Consider the following 21,011-nt stretch of genomic DNA (forward strand, 5'->3'; position numbering starts at 1 on the left):
CCCAGAAAGAGTTGGATCGTTCGTGGAATGCCAGGCATCTCAAAAAATTTTATCCTTGATGATGATTTCAATTTTGTTCGTGATGTAAACATTTTCAACTCAAGCAATGCAATTTTTGGCTTTCAACAAATTATCTTTTGATTGGGGGGCATCATACACCACATTCAAGAACAAGATTCAACTATAAGGCATCGGATGAAAATCCGTGTGGGTCCTTCAACACTTATGGAATTTTTTCGGAATCTCTTAAGTCGAGGCATCGGATGAAAATCCGAGTGAGTTCCTTCTGCAAGGCGTCGGTTTGAAACCCGAGTATGTTCCTTCAAGACTTATTGAATTTTTGAATTATCCTTAAGTAAAGGCATCGGTTTAAAACCCGAGTGAGTTCCTTCTCATACTTATTGTATTTCTCCGAAAATCCTTAAGTAAAGGCATCGGTTTAAAACTCGAGTGAGTTCATTCTCAGACTTATTGTATTTCTCCGGAAATCCTTAAGTAAAGGCATCGGTTTAAAACCCGAGTGAGTTCCTTCTCAGACTTATTGTATTTCTCCGAAAATCTTTAAGTAAAGGCATTGTTCTAAACAACTAAGACCTAGTACAACAGCGATTCAAGTGGCTAGCAAAGTTCAAGATGAAGTTAATTTCTTATTTCTTCAAAAGACCAGAAGAGGCCGGTCTCAACATCAAACATAAGATTACAAGAGCTGGATACAATCTTCGGTCCAAAAAGAAAGTCATGATCGATGATCATTAAGAAGTCATACAAGATCGGCACAATTTTGCAAAGACAAACACATGAGTCAATCATTGGTATGGATTCAAGGAGAAGAAGAGGAGAAATGAGGATTACAAAAAACATTTCAGTATGTATAAAATCCTCCGCAATTTCATACTCTTTGTCCAGCTTGTCCAGGAGAAGTATGGTCTTCGACCAAACTTGCATTCAAGGCGAGCTCGTCATAATTGAATCCTTCCGGCCAAGGGAGAATAAACAGGAGAATCTTCCAGATATTGCATAATATCTGGATCAGAAGGCGGAGGATCAATCTTATTTTTGGTCCAGTCAGGAGGAGGAAGGCCCAGTTTGGTAAATACTTCAGGATGGCAAACAGCACTGTAGGGAGTTGTATCAAGATGAGGATCCTTCCTTAATATTGATGCCCATACTTCGTTCTCACCATCCCGGTATGCCTGCAAGTTATAAGCATTCAGCATATCAACAAAGGGCTTACTATGTAAATACTTGAAGACGCAGGCTCTGCGAACATCAGTTGGAAGGGATTCGGGCAAAGGAATGACAGCTTGCCTTTGGGGTAACGTTTCACATCCTTTGGCTCCTGACATTCCAACTCCTCGCTCCAGTTGCCGGATCTTCTCCCTGGCATCATCCAAGTATGACTGAAAACGATCGATCACCGAATTCTTTTCTCATGCAACCTCCCAAGCTAGTTTCCTAAGGCGAGCAATCTCAGCATCTTTAGCTTCAGAGATTTCTCGAAGCCTGGAAACTTCATTGCTCAACCTATTGAGCCTAGAGGTTGCTTCCACTTGGTTGTGGAAGTTACCAGTAAGACTCTTGCAAACAACTTCTGAGTTAAAAAGGAGCAGAAGAGTAATATTCAGAATCACAAGATAATGAAGAAAGACTTACATCACCAGCGACTTCATAAAGACTTCATCTGAAAGTTTGGAAAGAACTGCGTTCTCAGAAGTTATTCGAGCAGTACACCATTCCAATGCTTTGTCAAACTCGTTTGACACTAATTCGGGCAAAGGATGAGAAGGATGAGCTGCATCACTTGTCACCCGACGGCGCTTCCTGGTGGCAAAATCCTCCAACTCCAAAGGAGAGGAGGATGCCAAACAAGCACTAGAATTGCAAATAGGAGCAGCACCTGCTGGGACCACACCTTCATCAGACGCCAACATAGTTGCCTCAGATGCCCGAAGAGTCTCCTTCGGGGGTGCACCAACGGTCTCTACAGTAGGGGCGTCAGCAGCGCCATCAACAATGGAGTGATCAAGATCTTCCTGGGAAAGACGAGCGATCACTTGGGGCAGAAGAGGCGTAAGGACATCATCAATAGAAACTATGGGAATCTGACTTGAAGATTCACCAACAGCAGTCGCCTTACGCTTGGAGGATTCACTAGCTGAAACCACCTCACTGGCCCCAACCACTACCGACGGAACGATTTTCTTACAGGATTTCGTCTGATAAAGTTTGGGTTGATCTTGGGAGCCACTATATAAACAGAAAAGCCGTATCAGTACAGATATTCAACAACGAAAGAAAAGAGGGAAAACCCTAGTGCTCTATCAGCTATGAAAAACCCGATTAACTAAACCCCAAGTACTACTACTGTGCAGTTTACTTAGGGGGAAAGGGGGAAAGAGATGAGTAATCAAAAAACTCACTTGTTTAGAAGTTGATAGAGTTATTGTTGGAGTACGAGGAATACGGAAGCAAGCAGGAGGACGGAATGTCGCTTTAGCAAATCTAACTTGCAGATAGCAGGATAGATGGAGGGTACCCACAAAGGCTTTAAATAGCCTCAGGTATTAAGACGACGGTTGAGAGCTAAAGACAACCAATGGCCCAGATCGAAATGACGCTTCGAAATCCGTAACAAGCAAGATCAACGGTCGTAGGGAGGCCACATGGAAACATGTGGAGGCGAGCACCCGATGCAAGGATACCTCCAATCGTCGCACCGCCATTGTGATAATGGATGTATTACCGATTCATTGGAAACAGTGAATGGTATACCAAAGCAAGGAAACGTTTGGACTTCGCAGATACAAGAAGGGAAACGTGTAGATTTTGCAATAAATGAAGGGGCGGGAAAGATTAATGCATCTTTCCAAAACGTATCTTCATAATATCTCTACAAGATTATTATTCGTCGAGGAATGTGAAGTTAAGTGATAAGTTTTATCATTTATATTTTATTCAAGACAAGATTTCAGCAGGAGATGAGGAAATAGTAAGGCCAACATGAAAAAGAAGTGTCTATTCATTAGCAAGGAGGTCAATCTTTACAAAAAAAAAAAAAGATAACTCCCTAAGCCTCTTCTTCATTGTTGCCCGAGGATCCTTGGTCAGGAGGACTTTTCTCAGGATCCTGAGAAGAGCCTTCCTCAAGATTAACGTTGTCAGAGTCCTCTTTAACAGCAGCTTGTGACTTTTCCTCTGGAAGTGCCAGCTCGTCAGCCAGATATGCCTCATATTGTGGGTCAGCTGGAAAAGGATCATCTTCTTCCCGAGCCTAGTCTGAGAGATCCATGCCTAATTTCCCAAAGACCTCTTTATGGCACACCTCACGAAAGGGAGCAGTATTGAAGGAAGGGATTGATCCGAGAATTCGCTCCCAAACATCATTCTGCCCCAAGCGATAAGCTTGGATGTTGTAGGCACCTTAGGGAGAAAGGTACGGTGTTCAAGTACTTCCGAACACAATCCTTCCGAAGCTCTGGCTTGATGTGCTCGGGCTTGTTGGGAATCGCCAACTTCAAGTATTCTTCGTTCTCTATACATTTAAATTCACGTCTGTCACCGAACAACGTGGCAGCTTCTTTTTGCTTCCTGGCCTCGCGCTCGGCAGCAGCAGTACAAGCCTTTGAAGAATTAAGGGCCTCCTTGAGGGAGTTCACTTCTTCCTCGTGCTTTCTTTGCAGCTCCTTGGCAGCTGCAGTAAGCCGGTCTATCTTAGAATTGGCTTTCGCCAAATTCTCTTCACAGGTCTGCAGCAAGGAGCTGTTGTGGCCAACCCGGCTCAATGCTTCCATGTGTTGATAGAAGCTCAACACAGCATTCCTGGGAAGGCGGAAATTATCAAAAGAAGTCATAAGAAATTCTGAAAAAATAAGTAAGCAAGAAGACCGGTACCTTGTGGATTGACTAACAAGGGCAACGTCATCCAAGGTTTCAAATTCCTGGCGATCAGAAGGAACAAGATTGAGGGAGCTCCACTATGCAGCTTTCTCAAGGTCCTGAGTCACCCTGTCGGTCAACTTCAGGGTCCACTGAGGGGTGAAGACCTCCTCACAATCCGCAGAATTTTTGGATTTTTTGTGGGAGGAAGCATCAACTGTATCATGCCTCCTTTTGGTTCGGGCGGAGGAGGAGACATTAGACCTCTCCACCATTGGCTTCTTCCCTTTACCCGAAGCATCAGCCATCGGCCTGATATTCCTGATACCCCTATAAGAGGGGTCGGGAGAGGGAACAAAAGCCTCTTGATCAACGGTCAAGGCTCTAGGCAATCGTTGCTCTGGCTGTAACAACGGCCCTAGCAGCCTTCACTCGCAGGTTCTCGGGGTTCATTCTTGGAGGCACTGCAAAGAAGAGCAAAAGTCAGAATTGAAGACGTATCACTTCAGTAAAATTAAAAGATGATGGTTAGAAGCTCACAATGAGCCAAGCCCCTAGTACTGAAGAATGGAGTTATACTCCACCTCAAGTCCATGTATCTCTTGATACCATGGAATGGATTTGATCTTCCTGACGGCCGCCTCGTCTTCTTTGGATAAGGGAAGGCCTCTGTTATTCTCGGAAGAAGAAGTACACCGCCTCCAGACGGTCGGGAAGTTAAGATCTGAGGGAGGCGCTCGACAGAAAAAGTATCATTCGCACCATCTTTTGTGGTTAGAAGGGCAAGTTCCTTTGACAAGGAAGCTGCCCCTCCAGTCAAGTTCAGCCTTATTGCGTTTGGACAGAAAAACCCATCCGGGAGGATGGGAGATAGAAAGAACATGAAAATGCACAAAGAGAGAAAGAGATGGCGTAATGCCAAGTTCAAAACAGAAACCCAAGAAGCCGATGATGAGACGCCAGCTATTGGGAAGGAGCATCCCGGGACAAATGTCCCAATGATTCAGAACTGCGGAGAACAAAGGATTAAAAAAGGGAAAGCGAACCCCGCTTTTCAGTGCATCTATGTACAGAGAAAATCCACCCGAAAGGGTTGAATCAACCCTCTCATTAGGATGGGGAGCCCTAACCTGATAAGAGGAAGGAAAATCAAAATCTTGGATTGCTGAAAGAAGGGTTTCCTCCTTGAAAATGGAGGAAACAGAGCCAGGTCCACCATTGGACCTGGAAGTTTGAGGCTGCCTAGAAGACTCGGCAGTTACCCTAGAAGTCTTGGAAGATCCAGACTCAGGGAGGACAGAAGGAGTTTCAGTTTTTCTCTCTAAACCTTTTTGAGAAACTTCAGCAAACTCGCGCCTGAGGACAGTTAGGGTTTTGTTATCACTATCCGATTGTTCGGAAGGAGGAGAAGCAAAAGCTTCATTACCACTACTATTACTAACACTGGATACCAAAGAAACCCTATTATTCGCCATTACTTGTTTCAGTAAGGTACAAAAAGAAAAAGACCAGTAAACTTACTGATTCAGTGAGGCAAAAGCTTGAGAGCAGGAAGGCGCGAAGCAGACGACAAAGGTTCAAATTCCGGACAGGAAGAATGAAACCTACGAAGACAATGAACCGCTTTTAAAAGCACCCGCACGAGTGTTCGGGAATCTGAACGATCGAGATTGATTCAAAATCAACGATTCGAGATTAGAAGATGTTTTGAAAGTTTGAACTCACGAATCCGAAACAGGCGTTCGGAAACCGTCGCTTGGATTACGTGAGCCACGATAGATCGACTGCAAGGAGACACGTGGCCTTACCCTCACAACGCTCGAGGAAAAGTGACCACCGCATTAAATGTGATATGACATTTAATGGAAAACGCATAGACTATTGCCTGACGAAGAACCCAGTTAAAAACCAAGCCCTTGGGATCGACCGAACGCTTGGTCTGGGGGGCTCGTGATATGGAGAAAATATGATCGAACCGGGTTCATACCTGGTTCGACCCTCGACCCGATCGAGACAGAGGGAATCGACTCGCTCCCGAGTGAACCGGATCTAGAAGATGGCTTGCTGAGGAAGAAAACTTATTCAGCTACAAGCACGCCCTAATTCAACGTATGAATTAGGTTAATTACACTAATGATGGCAGACTCAAATTGACGGCTGCGGCTAATCATTATCGAAGGGATAATCATCGCATAACCTAAAGGTTATCTCAGGAGTCCTCTACTAGTCCAAACTAGTAGAAGTCTATCGCTCAACGGATCTAACTGTTAAGATCCAACGACTACTCGAAGAAGGCTCAAGTGCATCCAACGAAGGAGATTCGAAGGTACACTCTATATAAACCTCACTGCCATACGAGGTGGAGGACGGAGACTCAGACTCAGACTCAGATTCAGATACATATTGGTAGACGTAAACTATCAGAGGCTTACGATCTAGATCACCTTTCCCAGTTCTTTATTCCTTAGCTCTGTGCTTCTAGCAGAGCCGTTTGTGATTAAGTTCATCAACTGACTTAGCCTTCGGAGGTGGACTCCCGACCCCCGCAGTCGGGCCACATCTGACGCTTTCGTTTTGCAGGTCATCACGAGGAGATCTAAGGGCTGAGCAAATTTTGGACGCATCAGGTATAAAGGGAACTACCCAAAAAAAGAAAGAAAAGAAGTGGTTTTCAGGGATTATATCCATATTCATAACCCATATGATGAGACAAAACTCTGATCGGCCAATTCCACGATTGAAGCCGTTGATCCATCTAGTGTGCATTCGATATCTATACCCACCACATACTTCGAACCAGATCAAACATCGATTAAGATTCATATTTGATGCTAATATATATATATATATATATATACACCTCCGGATACAGGGCAACAGTTGATCATCAATGGCAAAATTGACTCATCCACACTTTCCATTTTCCACTTCAAAAGACCAACTCATGTTGCATCACCCGCTCGAAATAAACCCTTATGACAGATGATAGTGACACATGACTATCCAAAAAGAATCTCTCTCTAATGATTAACTAGTAGCCACCTCCTTTTTCCAACAAAACTGAGAGACGTCTCAAGTTTCTTCCATGCATATAGAAAATTTGGTGGAAACTTAGTCACTATTCTCATTACTCCTTTTGCTTCCTTCACTTTTGAATTCTTCACTAGCCCTTCAACCAAATTCCTCATTGTTCTAAAGTTTGGAATCTTATCTTTAGTTATACTCTCCTTGTAAACCTCAAAGGCCTTGTTAATTTCCCCTTTTCTACATAGATGATACATAAATGTCCTAAGAGTTGCAGCATTAGGAGTACTGAGTACACAAATTTTCTCTTGAGGCTGTCATGTACATTTTTAGCTTCCTCAATCAAGCCACGATTAGAGTAACGGGGGGCCAAAGGTAATTGTAACTGATGGTGTCTCTAGCTTCAATCCTGCAGAACTAATCTCTTAATCAAAGCCAAGACATCCTATAGTTTCCCATGATGGGCCAAAATCTTCACATTATCAGCACAAACATTTGGGAGAACCCTTCTCAACCATTACCTTCCAGGTTTTCCCAACTTCATCGATCTTAACATTCTTATACAGGGAATCCAAGATTGCCATATAATTGCAGTAACCTCTACATCCTCTCTTCCATTTCTTTCAAAACTGGAACATACCCCTCACACAATGACTTGATTAAAATATCATAAGAAACCTTATCAGGAGAAAAGCCATATATCTGAGAGAATAGGTAATGATCAAATTTCTTGCATTGATTAAATGCAGAAAAAGGAGCATTAAAGGGTATAGTAGATCTTCGAGTGCCAAGCTCATCCGTCTGATCAAAAGTCTTCTGATCAGTCATTCCTGCAAGACCATAAGATCAAATTAAGGTGGCCAGGAAAGATTTTTCCAGTGATCTTGGGATCCTTCTTGTGGGATTCAATTAGAGCTTGGATGTCACTAAAGTGATGAGATTTCACTGGGAGCCTAACAGCAAGGTCTTGAGCAGGCTATCGTAAGGGTTATCGAAGAAAGGCGCTTCACAGGGTTGAACAGAAAAATGAGGAAAAAAACAAAGAAGTTTTGATAAAAGAATGCAAATTACCCATATTAGTAAATTTAAGGAAGGAGATAAATTACTAGTAGATCATGATAATATCATAAAACAAAATCTAAAAGATAATACATATTTATATACTCAAAGACAAGATATTAATAAATCAAGATAGGTATAATCTAAAATGTATTCTTACTCAAGAACAAATTATTAAATAAAAAGAATAAATCATTTACTAATAAATTATGTAAATCAAACATCATCTAAAACACATTCATAATCAAGATCAAATTATAAATTTTAAAAAATAATCAATCACTAAGAAATCATGTAAAACCCTAAACTTGAACGTAAAAAAAATAAAACAATAACATATTGAAAGTATGAAGATTGTACTTATCATGGAAAAATCACAAAAATAATAATCACCTTTAGATAGAGGGCCTTCAACACTCTATATTATCTTCTTCTTTTCCTACATCCTTGTATTTTGTCTCTATTCTTACTTAACCAATACGGATTTTCAATTCTGTTGTTTAATATACTCACCATTAACTCCACGTTCTCACCATCTTTCTTCTCTCCCCTCAATATTCTCTCGATTTTCTCTCCTCTTAAATCCTCTAAAACTCCACATTTTTCACCATCCATTTCTCTCTCCTCTCAATATACTTCAATATTCCCTCAATATTCTCTCCTCCTAAATCCTACTAAACTGCACGTTTTTTTCCACCATTCATTTTTCACCATGCATCTTCTCTCTCCCCTCAATATTACCAAAACATGTAATATAATTTATGCAGCTATGAGACATTAAACCTTGGACCTCCTCCTTTATTCAAAGTGATTGTTAATCGTTTATTTAATCCTCAACCTATGATTGAATTTAGCAAATAAATTATAGTAAGTTTGTCAATCCCATACCAGTTTGACATTTAACCATAATTATTTGAATATCAATACAAAATGCCAAGACTACCCCTATGCTTTAGTTAGAGGTATTACAAATAGTGAGTAATGATGATGGTGATGCTGAAAAGAGTAAAGGAATGAGAAACCTATTGAACTCCCAAGGATGTAAGCATGTCTTGGGAAAACAGTTTGCCTTGGAATTCTCCTCTTTAATCAGGGTTGAGGTCATTTTCTCAACAGCTCCTTGCAGATACTACAAGAATTTAATAGCTTGGAACTGACCCCAAAAATCAGAGCCCAAATATTACAACACAAATACACATCTCATGCATCCAAGAAATAATAAGCAGTTGCATTTGTACAAGAGAACTAATTAGTATGGCATTCAAACAGTAATATACCAATAAGAAAAGCTTCCAGCAATCAAACAGAAGTTCTGGAATAAATTGAAGTCTGAAATTTCATCCCTAAGCCAAATAGAAGCTTTCAAAAATTATAAATTTAGCTCTAGAATCTAAACAAATTCAATGTCTCATTCTTTTTAAGAAAGAAAATAAAGTAGAACTTAGTTTTTCATTTTCTTTTTTTGTTTTTGAATCCAAAATTCTCTTCTTTCTTAATTTGGTCAAAGAAAAGAGAATACCAAAAAATTGTGAAACTTCAATTTTTGAACCATGCACCTAACCAACAGAATTTGGAACACTGGTGCTTGAAAATCTGAAAGGAGTAGTTTCTGATCTTAGAGCTAGTAGTCTAATACGTTGGGTATGCCCCATCAGCTGCAACAGACACTGGCTTCTATCAAATGCATGCGAAAGAGCAGGGTGAGCTTGTACACAACCCCTTGCAACCGGATCCGATCAATTAGACTACAACGGTAGTTACCCTACTATCACAAAGGAGATGCTTGTGATAATGTTTACAAACCTTCAGATGTTAAGAGTTGTGAGACAGACATCGGAAAGGCCAAGTTTTATGAGCTTAAGAATTACTCAAATCTTGCAATTGTCAAGAAAGACCTAAGATCAATTTGTTTTACAAAATATTATTGTGAGACCAGTCTTGGGGAATTTAAGCAGACATTTCTTGAGATCTCTTTAAAAATTGAGAAAATGAACGGGTTGGCCTTAATACCTATATGATGATTATGGATCATGCTAAGCACATGGAAAAGTGGAAAAAAGATTAGCAGAAAAAGGATACAGAGGGCCTTCATCAAGCCTCTTCATAATTGAGCCCGCAGCGGAAAATTCTCCACAAGAGACAAAAATAGTTCCAATCCATCCTACAAATTGTTTAATTCAGAGTCTATGCGGTAGGCGTCTCTAAATCTTCTTCACCGTTTTCATGATCATAAACCTCGACGGCTACAAATAATTGGAGGCTTTTCAGGGATGGAATTTAGAAATTAAACATAAATAAAATTTAAGAACTGATCTAGTTAATATATATATATGTTCCATCACGATGGAAAAAACATATGTGAAACTTGATGGGCTGATAAATAATTATTTATTTTTTAAAAATGATTAAAATATTAATAAACTATATAAAAAATTATGGAAAAAATAGGAAAAAAATTAAAGAAAAGGGTTTTGAAAATTATAGAATAGCTATGTAAGTATTTTCAAGTGTAGCTTGTGTGGTTTCTTTATCAGTTTTGATATGCGCAATATTTTCTTTGCTGAAAAATTTAAACATTCAGTTTGTATTTAAAAAAAATAGAAAAAATTGTTAGCTAGGTTCAATAACTTATGCAATCATTTTGGATGCAACAATTATCATGTTTGGCTGTGGGAGAGGAGTTGGTTCACAAGGTGGACAGCCAGTGTAAAATCCCCTAAAATCCTAATCCAATAACACTGTTGTTTTAAGTCTGCGAGCTTGAAGTGCAAGTAGAAAGCAAATTTGGACCATCCGAGTTAAGACTAGAAGTTCGGGAATCAAACCTATGGACTTAGATGAATTAGGAGATGAAAGTCAATCCAAAAGGTTTAAAAATGAGATTTTAGCATGCAAGAAGACCTATGCTAGAAGACTTCAATGTCAAGGTAAAATATACCATTGATTCAAAAATATTTAGAGGAGTCTACCCTTCAAAGCCCATCAAAAATCGCTTTCACATGTGAAAGTTATGGGGGTGATCAATTTGACTAACCAGCCCCACTCAGAAAAGGAATGTTTCAGAAATTTAAGTCAAGAAACCCTATTTTATTGTCTTTTAACTTAATAAACGAATTGTTTATGCTACTTGGAGGCTAAGTGCTTGAGAGAGGAGAAGAGCTTGGAGTTTGGAGGAATCTTTGCACGATTGGGGGTGTTGAAGCATGAATCACAAGGATAATCGTATGTTGAGGTAACAAGACCTAAAAAACCCTATTTTCAACATTTCCTTCATAGTATTTATGGTGGTTGTTTGCAATAATGATGAGAATGGTGGAAGTTTTCATGAATTGAAAGCTTATTCTTATTCCCTATTGTGTTTCTAACCACTTTGAGTGTTGGTTGGTTTCATTTCACTCATTTGAGACTGATCAACCCTCTCGAAATGCCTACGGGTGACCTCTCGAGAACCAAATTGGGGCCTTTTGATTTTGGACTAATTGTAATATTTTGAAAGTGTTTTCAGGACAATACTACTATTCCATTGAAGTCCAAAAACCTCCAAATCTTTTGATTTCGAAACAAACTCGAAATAGAACTTGTTTACACTCTTGAATTTTTGAATTTCTTGGACATTTGGAGATCATTCTTGTCATTGATGGGTGAGGAATACACTTATCATCTATTGTGTATTTAAAATGATTCTATTTCTTATGATGGAAAATGTTGTATATATGATTTTATGAATTGTTGTGAGACTTTGTGTGGACGTAAGCTAATGTGACTTGATGTTTGAGAATGTGAAACGTGATAAAGTTAAGTGGCATGGTACTACCTATGTAATTATATACCAACCCAAGGTTGTGGGTTCACCCATTACCTATGCATCCACTTAGACTCACTAAGTGCATGGTCATAGGTGTTTAAATGTATTGGCTAATGGACCCTGATAAGTGCTACTACCCTTTTGGCAGTGTTATTGAAGCTGAGCAACCCGTGATGGTAGTGGCAAAAAGACAACTTGAGTGTCGTGAGGAGACACATGCCCATTGTTATCATGTAGTGGTCCAGTTGCATATATTGAGGTTGGGCTCATAAGGCGTCTGAAAGACGACTTTCGTGCCGTAAGGAGACATGAGAGGCATCCGCCCCAAGCATATGTGGATGACCATAGGGTTAAGAATTGGTAGCTTGAAAGATGGCTTGAGTGCCGTGAATAGCATTCCTAGGTGGAGAAAGATGCTGGACCAAAAAGGCACTAGGTATGAGAGAAGGTGTCTGGACCACATGTAGTATGAGATGTAGTTAACCTTGCATTGGGTTAGACTTATCCCTGAAATACGCTAGTTCTTAGACCAAATGATGTTGGTGAGGGAATGGTGACCTAATCCTCAACCATGGTGTGATGTGACCTAATCCCATTGTTGCGGGTTCCCAAAAGATGACTTGAGTGCCATGAGGGAGAGTGACGAGACTACCCAAAGGAGGATAGTGTTGCAAGCTAATGCGTGTCAGCCATAGAGACTACATTTTTTAGAGTTTAGGAACATAATTCATATATTTTCTCATTATATTTATATTGCTTATTTATGTGTGTGATGGATGTGCGATGTACAATTATGTTCAACTCATTGAGTTCTGTGGAACTCACTATATATATAGACCCTGTTGCAGGTTATGAGGACACTCTTTACTTGGAGAATTCACCGCAAGCAAAGTCTCACAAGGGACCGACAAGCGAGGACACAGAGATACAAGGAGAGATGTGTCCTACTTGGACTGCACTTATGAAGTCTAGCCTTTCTGAGGCCATGGAGATTTCTCATGAGAAAATAGTTGCTGTAATTGTGATTAGTTACATTGTTTATCTATTTGTTAGACAATAGCACTACTTGTACTCTTAACTTTCCTCGATAACATTTAGACTTCCACTATTAAACAATTTCTTCCTTTCATACTCTGACTTCGAATTCATTAACTTTGATTATGATTTGATGATGACTATAATAACTTAATGATTTGATATTGTAATTCCTTTACTCTTTGATTATGCCATGTGGTATTGCATTGTTATGGATTGCCCGCAAACCTGATCTCGGAGTGTATCACCCCCACGGGTAATCGAGTATGTCTGGAACTGGCAAGGTGGGATGTGACAGCAAGACTAGGGATAGCCACAACCATAGCCATAGTGACTTGCAATGAGGGGGAGGGCTGATCCCACATGGTAGTGTTGTGTTGCTCTTGATGGCAACAAAAGTAGGACAAGATGTAATGTCACACCCCACCCGTTGATATGGGTCCAACTTGACAACTTGTGGGTGAGATTCACAGTCACAAGATCCACGGTTTACCATCAATGAAATAAATGCATGCAATAGTAATTAAGAGCAAGAATAATCTAAATAATTAAATAAAAAAGGAATTATATGAGTCCAATACTCAAAAGAATGAACGAGAGAAAAAAAGAATAAAGTATTATGTTCCAAAATTTATAGAGTTCAGCAGAAGCAAAAGTAAGTTAATTCAGTTTGATTATTTTAGTTCTCTCAAGGGCAATGGTCTTTTCTTCAAATTTTGCAATGAAGGGAGTCATCCAACCTTCCTCCACTAACTTCTCAAAATGACACGCTATCTGCCTCCTCCTGCCGTTAATGGGTGCTATAAGCGCACTCCAAGCATCCTAGGTGGCATAGTGGCATACATTTCCACTTCCCATTGGCGCCTCCATTACTTCTTCATAGGGGTCAATCCAATCACATGGAATTTCTTTTGATCCAATATACCCATCTATGTAATATAATTCAACACACAAAACGGAATGAGTTCTGACGAACTCAGTAAGGAAACACATCTCACATACATATCGACATTGTATCATGGTAAACAACATATATAAAGAATGATATGCAAGTATATGGATGCAACTATAACTCTAACAATGCAAGTATCTGAATGGTAGACATGCTTTAAAATATAACACTAGCTCTCCTCTAGGTAGGTCTAGTCACTCTGATCACTCACAAACTGATTACCTTTATTGGGATCCCGGGCAAGGGATTTAGTCCTCGTCAACCAACCATGGATCGAGTTTAGGTCCACACTCTCTCACCACAACCATTGGCATGAGTACTAGCACATGTTAGGGTCTCTAATCCAATGCAAGGTCATTCAGTAACATACTACATTTTACCAAGAATCTTCCCTTATGGCACCAACCAACTCAGTTCATTATTCTTCTCTACCTAGGAATGAGAATCCTCACAGACTGGTTACCTCTGTTGGACTCCATTCCCTAATCCTATGGTCATCCACATATTGTTGGGGCAGATGCTCTCATGTCCCCTCACGACTCCCGGCTGCTCCTTGGACGCCCATGAGCCCAACCCTAACATATGCAACCCTACCAATGCATGATCAACAGTAGACCGTTGAATCTCCACATAGACTGGCTATCGTTGTAGGATGAGACAAAGTCACATCACTATCATCACGGGTCATTTAGCTTCAATACCCCTACCAAAAGGGTAGTAGCATGTATGTGTATCTAGCCATGCAATCTAGACTTCATAGGTATGTCATCCAGTCCCATACCAAAACCCCAAATATCCTAAACAATGGATACCCAAAAGGATACCCTCAATAATAGTTACATCACATTCAACATCACATAGTAATTGAAGTACTACTCATAATTCACAATACATAACTAACCATAATTCAAATGAAAATACTATTACAACAAGGTACAAGAATACAAATGCATTTAAGGTTATGGTGATTCATCCTATATCATGTTGGTATATATATGTAAGCATGTAACCTTACCTATGGAAGCGTAAAAATGACTATAATTGCAACTGAACATTACAAAATCTAGAGAAGTTTAGAGACTACTTAGAATAGGTTTATAAAAATACATTAAAGATATGAGTCAAAACAAAGCAACAACCAACCTGACTGGGCTACTGTGACTCGGCCGGTCACTTATGGCTATTGGTTGGGCAATCGACCGCCCCTATTCCAGACAGCATCTCAAGTCCAAAATTATGATATCCCAATTTTAATCGATTTTGGGATGGTCTAAATCCAAATTTCATCCTTAAGGAGCCTACATCACAAGCACAAACCAAAACCTAGAATTTTAAATGATTCAATAACCACGTCATCTCCTTCAATTAGATTAATCCTTTATTCGGATGCAAGGATCCTTTTTCGGACATGATCTAATCAAGATCACTGATGGGAGAATAGAACCATCACATATAACTTATCACAAAATTAAGGAGGATAGATTCAAACTATTTAAGAGAAAAGGAAAGGGTATGGAGAGTGTGACATCAACTTACCTTCGAAAGATTCGCTAAACTGATGAGGGATTGGATCTTCCTTGCAAATCACGCTTCATTCACCTCCCAACATGTGTTGTCTGACTCCTAACCATCCACAGCAGCCTCCATGAATATATTTTTAAATAAATAAGACGTGGTTGGCAATATATAAAGGTTTGGAGCAATCACTTGGGGCGGTTGGTTGATCAACCAACTGCCTTAAGCAACTGCCCCTAGTACTTTTTAGTACTTGGGGGCTTTGCTCAACCGGTTGTTCCCTGACATTGACCTAACCCTAAACAACATGTGAGGGTGTTCTTACCTTAACCCCGAACATCTCCAATCATAACTTGACTCCTAATGACTATCCACTTTCCCAATCCATCAAGGTTTCCAAAGGATCTCCTTCAAGTTCCCAAAATGGCAGGTTCTTCATAAGCACAATCCAGATCCATGGACTTAGGGTATGGATCATGGACTTCAATTGGGATTTTCCACAACTTATTATGGATGGACCTTCAGGTATTCAGATCTGCAATATGGATCCTGGGTTAGAAATTCCTGATTATTTTATTTATATGCTTCTGTCACTCATTCATCGGATTTGGAGGTCTAAAGACATTCAGATCATTATTTTTTCATGTTTTTGTTTCATTTGAGTTATTTGATCGTACTTTACATTTCAAGAATGAACAACATCAGGACATATGCATGAACATAAATTAGAGACTCTTTAAGAAGAAAAGAAAAAACATATATAAAAGACAAATCAACGCTTACAAAGATTTTTAATTGAGTTTGACAAATGATAGAAAAAGTTTTACAAGGTCTTTCTATTCATAACAAATTTTCATTAGAATAAATTTGGGATGGGTAGGGGAGAGTGTTATTTTTATTTAGTTTTACTTTTTTGGTGGAAAAAGGGGAAAAAGGAATTAAATACTTCTTTTAGTTACAATTTTTTTCTGCAAAGCCAAGTAGCCATCAACACTTGCTTGTATTATGAGTCAAAACATAAGCAAATATGTGGGCCTAACCATATTAACTAAAAAGGGAGGGGGAAACTCAGTACCAAATGCTTGGCAATCCTTGGTAGAGCTTATTCATGATTTCGTGCCGAACCCGGTAAACAAACAAATAGGTGGTCTTTCCAGAAATGTTAAACAAAAGAGGCCATTCCATTTCGACAAAAGACCCACACCCGAGTTCCATAGCTTTGGGTCCGCTATCCCGATCATGATTTTCCTATCCCCATAGGTAAAGGAAAGGTCCTTCCCTTTTGGGCCAGTTGTGGGTGAGGAGGGATTTGAACCCCCGACGAACTACCACTGATCTAAGCACAATACCACACCAACATATGGTGTTATAGTGCGAAGAGGGCCTAAGAGGGGTCCCATAGGTCTACCTGCACAAAAAGCTAGAAAAAGAATATTCAAGAGATAAAGCGAGAGAGGGAACTCAAGGCAATGAAAGTCGAAGAAAAGGCGGAAGAAAGGCAAGAAAGTGATGCCGAGAGAAAGGCGATCCACGTCCCATCAGTAGTGCCCTCCGAACCAAGCTTGCAACGCTTACAAAGCTAGCTTACTAAGGCTCTTTTTGGTATCAATTCTCATTCTCTATTATGACTATTTAAAAGAAATAAGTACAAGAATTCATTATTGGTCGAGAATGAAAAATGGTTTGGTGACATTTGTTGAGAATAAATTATGGAATGAAAAATAAATTTGGTATGTCAAAATGAAAAATTATTAGAAAATAATAATGAAAATTATTACAAAAAAAATCATATTAATCAAAATATTAACAATTAACTAATTACCAAAAAATGCATCAAACAAAATATTAACATAACAATATTCATATAAACTATGAGTTTTGTAAGAAAACAATCATACTTACTACAATATCAATGTAATGTCTACTAAATTAAAACTACACCAAACACTTATAAGGAAAATAAGTATCCATGCATTCATCATCTATCCTAATAAGCTTCCATGATTTGTTTTGCAATTTCTTTTCAATATGCTTCCCATTATTCAATCGAACCTCACTTGACAATAACATATCAGAGAATAATTCCAGCACTTCATGAAATTTACCATTAGACCTGTAAATGGATAGCAAAAATCTGCCACCAAATTCTCATTCGTATTCGTTTAAGTGTATCCATATCCAGAATTTTTCTTACCGGAAAATATCCGCATTCGTCCGCTAAGAAACTGGATTTGGATTTGGATAATTGCTTATCGAATTGGATAATATTCGGATAAATTTTTTATCCGGATAAAGTAAAATATTCAACATTTTTTTCTCTGAAAATGGATGATAATCGGATTCGAATACTCGTAATCGTTAGCTGGATAATCGGAAATCGGAAATTATCCGGTTAAAGTAAAGGATTAAACACTTTTCTCTAAAAATGGGCTAATAATTGGATTTGAAAACCGGTAATCGGTAATCGAAAAATAGAAATCAGAAATAAAAAATATAAAAAAATGACAATCATCAATCAATAATCGGAGAGTTTATCGGATCGGATTATTATCGGATATCCGATATAAAGTTTCGGATCTGAATTCAGATGCCTTCTCCAAATTTCTATCAGATTCGGATAGCGCTTTGCTAATCGGATTCGGTTCGGATAGGATTTGGATATTGGTGTGTATCCGAACCGAATCCAATCCATTTACAGGTCTACTTACTATTCATGGCAAGCCCAAAAATCATAACAGTACTCCATGAGAACACATCCCGTTTAATCAACTTATGAAAAGTTTCAAAAGAGCATTATTAATATCTCCACTCTTTGCATACATATCAATCAATGAATTCTTCACAGTAAGGTTCATCTCGACTTGATTAATTTCACAATATGCATGTACCCGCATGCCCTGATCAAGTGCACCCAAATGTCCACTCGCAGAAGCAACCCAAGCAATTTTCACTTCGTCTGACATCACATTTTCTATCAGCATATCTCTAAACAACTGAATTGCTTCCTTAAAGCAGACCCAACTGCCGTATAACCTGCAATCATAGACGTCCAACAGACCACATTTCTATCAGTCATTTTATCGAACACCTTCTGAGCATCTGTATACAACCACATTTGGCATGCATATCAATCAGCAATGAACCCACAAAAACATCCTGAACAAACTCATTAACTATAACAAACCCATGAACTTTCCGACCTAAATCGAGGTCTCCAATACCCCAATCATTTCACCAAACAATTCCAGTGCTTCCCCACAAAATTCCCCCTGTAAATACCCTGAAATCATACTGTTCCAGGACACCAAGTCTCGGACCCAATCAGGAATCAAATCAAATACCATGCGTGCATTTTCAATCACACCACAGGTTGCATACATTGAAATAAGAGAATTCTGCACGAAGACATGAAACTCAAACCCCAATTTAAGACTCGACCCATGAATTTCTAGACCCTTCTCGAGGAATCGGCTTCAGCTGCAAGCTTTTAGGATGAAAGGGAAAGTATACTTATCAGGTAAAACATCATTTTTTCGCATGAAATTGTAAAGAGTAATCGATTCCCAAGGCAAAGAACTACTAGCGTAAGCTCTGAACATGAAATTCCAGGCGAAAATATTGGGATTTGAGATTTGAGAAAAAAGGATGCACGCAGAGGTGAGATCAGCAGATAAGAAAGAGAGAAGGAACTTACTTGATACAAAAGGGTCTTTGAAGCGGCCGTTGATGATAGCCTGGGAGAGGATTTGATTTAATTGATGGGTGCTTTGCAACTTTTCTAAGAAAGATAAAGAAAAAGAATGGTAACAGGAATGCGAGTGACCCATGGAAGGGTTAAAACTGTTGGAGACAGGGAAGGATGGTTTGAGAAGCCGCCGTTAGAATTGAATAGAATTTTTGCAGGAATTGAGAGCTTGCGTTAGGATTTGAGAGGTGATTTATTAAATACTGTGTTTTTACTGTTATACCCTGTCTTAACTTTAAAATTTCAAGTATACCCCCGCTAATGAATTTTCACCCATAATCCACAATGGACTTTTAGTCCATTATGGATTTTGAAGGTTTTTCTATTATTTTAAATAAAAATGAAAATGATAATAGATGCCAAACAATTTAAAACAATAAAAAAAATCTCATAATAGAGAACGATAATTGATACCAAAAAGAGCCTAAGGTGAAGGAATTTGTAGTTGATTGCACGAGCTAGTGATCCATTTCATGTCAACTCTAATTAGTTATCAAAAGGCCTACTTTCCAAAGGGAACGTCATTTCCGGGGAACCTTGCGGTTCTCCCAAGTTGCTTCTCTACATTTAGTACTCCCAAGGGCAGTGGCTGGGGCAGGTTAAAGTATGCTCACCTATCCCCCCCCCCCAGATGCAATTGTCGTTTAGTCTTTGACCAGTTCGTAGAACCTTGCCGACCGCAAGGAGAGAATAGATCACTAACGCGCAACAAAGACGGAATATTATGTTGCTTGTTTGGTCTACGATCAGCCTAGTGCACCAACCACGTGGTACGACGGGCACTCAAAGACGTAGCAAATGATGGCCCACCCCACCCAAGAGCGCTTATGTCATCAATGATTAGTGTGTGAAGGTTTTATCCTCGTTACCGACCGATGGTACCTTTGATCAAATTGCTCCTTTATGTAATTTAGAGCGTTGCCTTGATGTATACAGCTCCATAGATCAAACTTGACTGGGTCTAACAGATTGGCTCTTTCTATGTTCCCTGCATGTCCCTCCCATTCGGCCCTTATTGGTTTAGTATGGGGTGGATGCCCATAGCTAGCGGGTAATCCAGTTCCATATGGGCAACTATGATCATGAGGGAGGCTACCGCTTCAGCTTCACAAGCGTAATTGGTTAGTGGGGAAAAACCGGGCCGAGACCCAAAAGAATTAGGAAAGTCTTTGTTCCTGAACGAAGGAAGTGGAAAGACATGAAGGTAGAGGGATATACTCATTTATTTTTCTAATCGCCGAAATTGCACGACATGGTATCTTGATACCTCCAGGCGTACCTCTATTGAAATAGAATGGTTTCATGTTCCTTCATTGATTGGTTATTCCTCTCCATTCATATCTCCTTCTCCAATTTTGGTCTCGATTGGTTCACAAGATTGAATGGCCAAGTGTGAAACCCAGCCCTAACCTAACCTTGACCTTGACCCGGTAACCCAGTTGTTTTTAGGTCCGAAGACCCGTAGTAAAGGAAGAAGCCAACTATGGGCCATATCAGTAGAAGACATGGTGTTTGACTTTAAACCCATGGATGTTGATGATGGAGTTCCATACTTGGATGTCTGTGCAGATTTGGAAAGGAAGCTGCACCTATCTGAAGATGAGATTAGTTGAAGGACTTGGAGTATTATCTGACTTGGTTTGAAGGTATTTCTACACACTAGATATGTCACTTGATGTGTGTGCAAAAGCCCATAAGGTTTAGAGCCCATTAGATCCTCCAATTCCCTATTTTGGCCTTACTGTTTGCCTTGGTCGAGTGGACCACTCGAGCAAGCACTCGACCAAAGGAGTCTGAAATTCGAGAAAATGCAATTTTAGCGTTTTTCACTTATATTTAAATCCTACTTCGTGTTTCTTTGTTACGGCTGCCTCCTAAACACTTTTTGAACGTGAGGAGACCTCTCTGAAACTCTCTCTGGTGATTTTGAAGATTTTTCTGCAGATCTGAAGCCTCTCATCTCTGTTCTGACAATTCAAGGTTAGTAATCACTTTGACAT

General features: G+C 39.5%; 2 pseudogenes; both read right to left on the reverse strand.

The window, feature by feature from the left end:
- Positions 1-6,903: 6,903 nt before the first annotated feature.
- LOC149012972 (small ribosomal subunit protein mL103 (rPPR7) pseudogene) lies at positions 6,904-13,669 on the reverse strand (annotated as a pseudogene).
- A 3,532-nt stretch (positions 13,670-17,201) lies between these two features.
- On the reverse strand, positions 17,202-19,093 carry LOC149012973 (pentatricopeptide repeat-containing protein At2g22410, mitochondrial-like; annotated as a pseudogene).
- Positions 19,094-21,011: the final 1,918 nt, after the last annotated feature.

Source organism: Hakea prostrata, chromosome 6, assembly GCF_041222555.1.
Source record: "Hakea prostrata isolate BN-2017 chromosome 6, UWA_Hpros_2, whole genome shotgun sequence".
NCBI classification, from domain to species: domain Eukaryota; kingdom Viridiplantae; phylum Streptophyta; class Magnoliopsida; order Proteales; family Proteaceae; genus Hakea; species Hakea prostrata.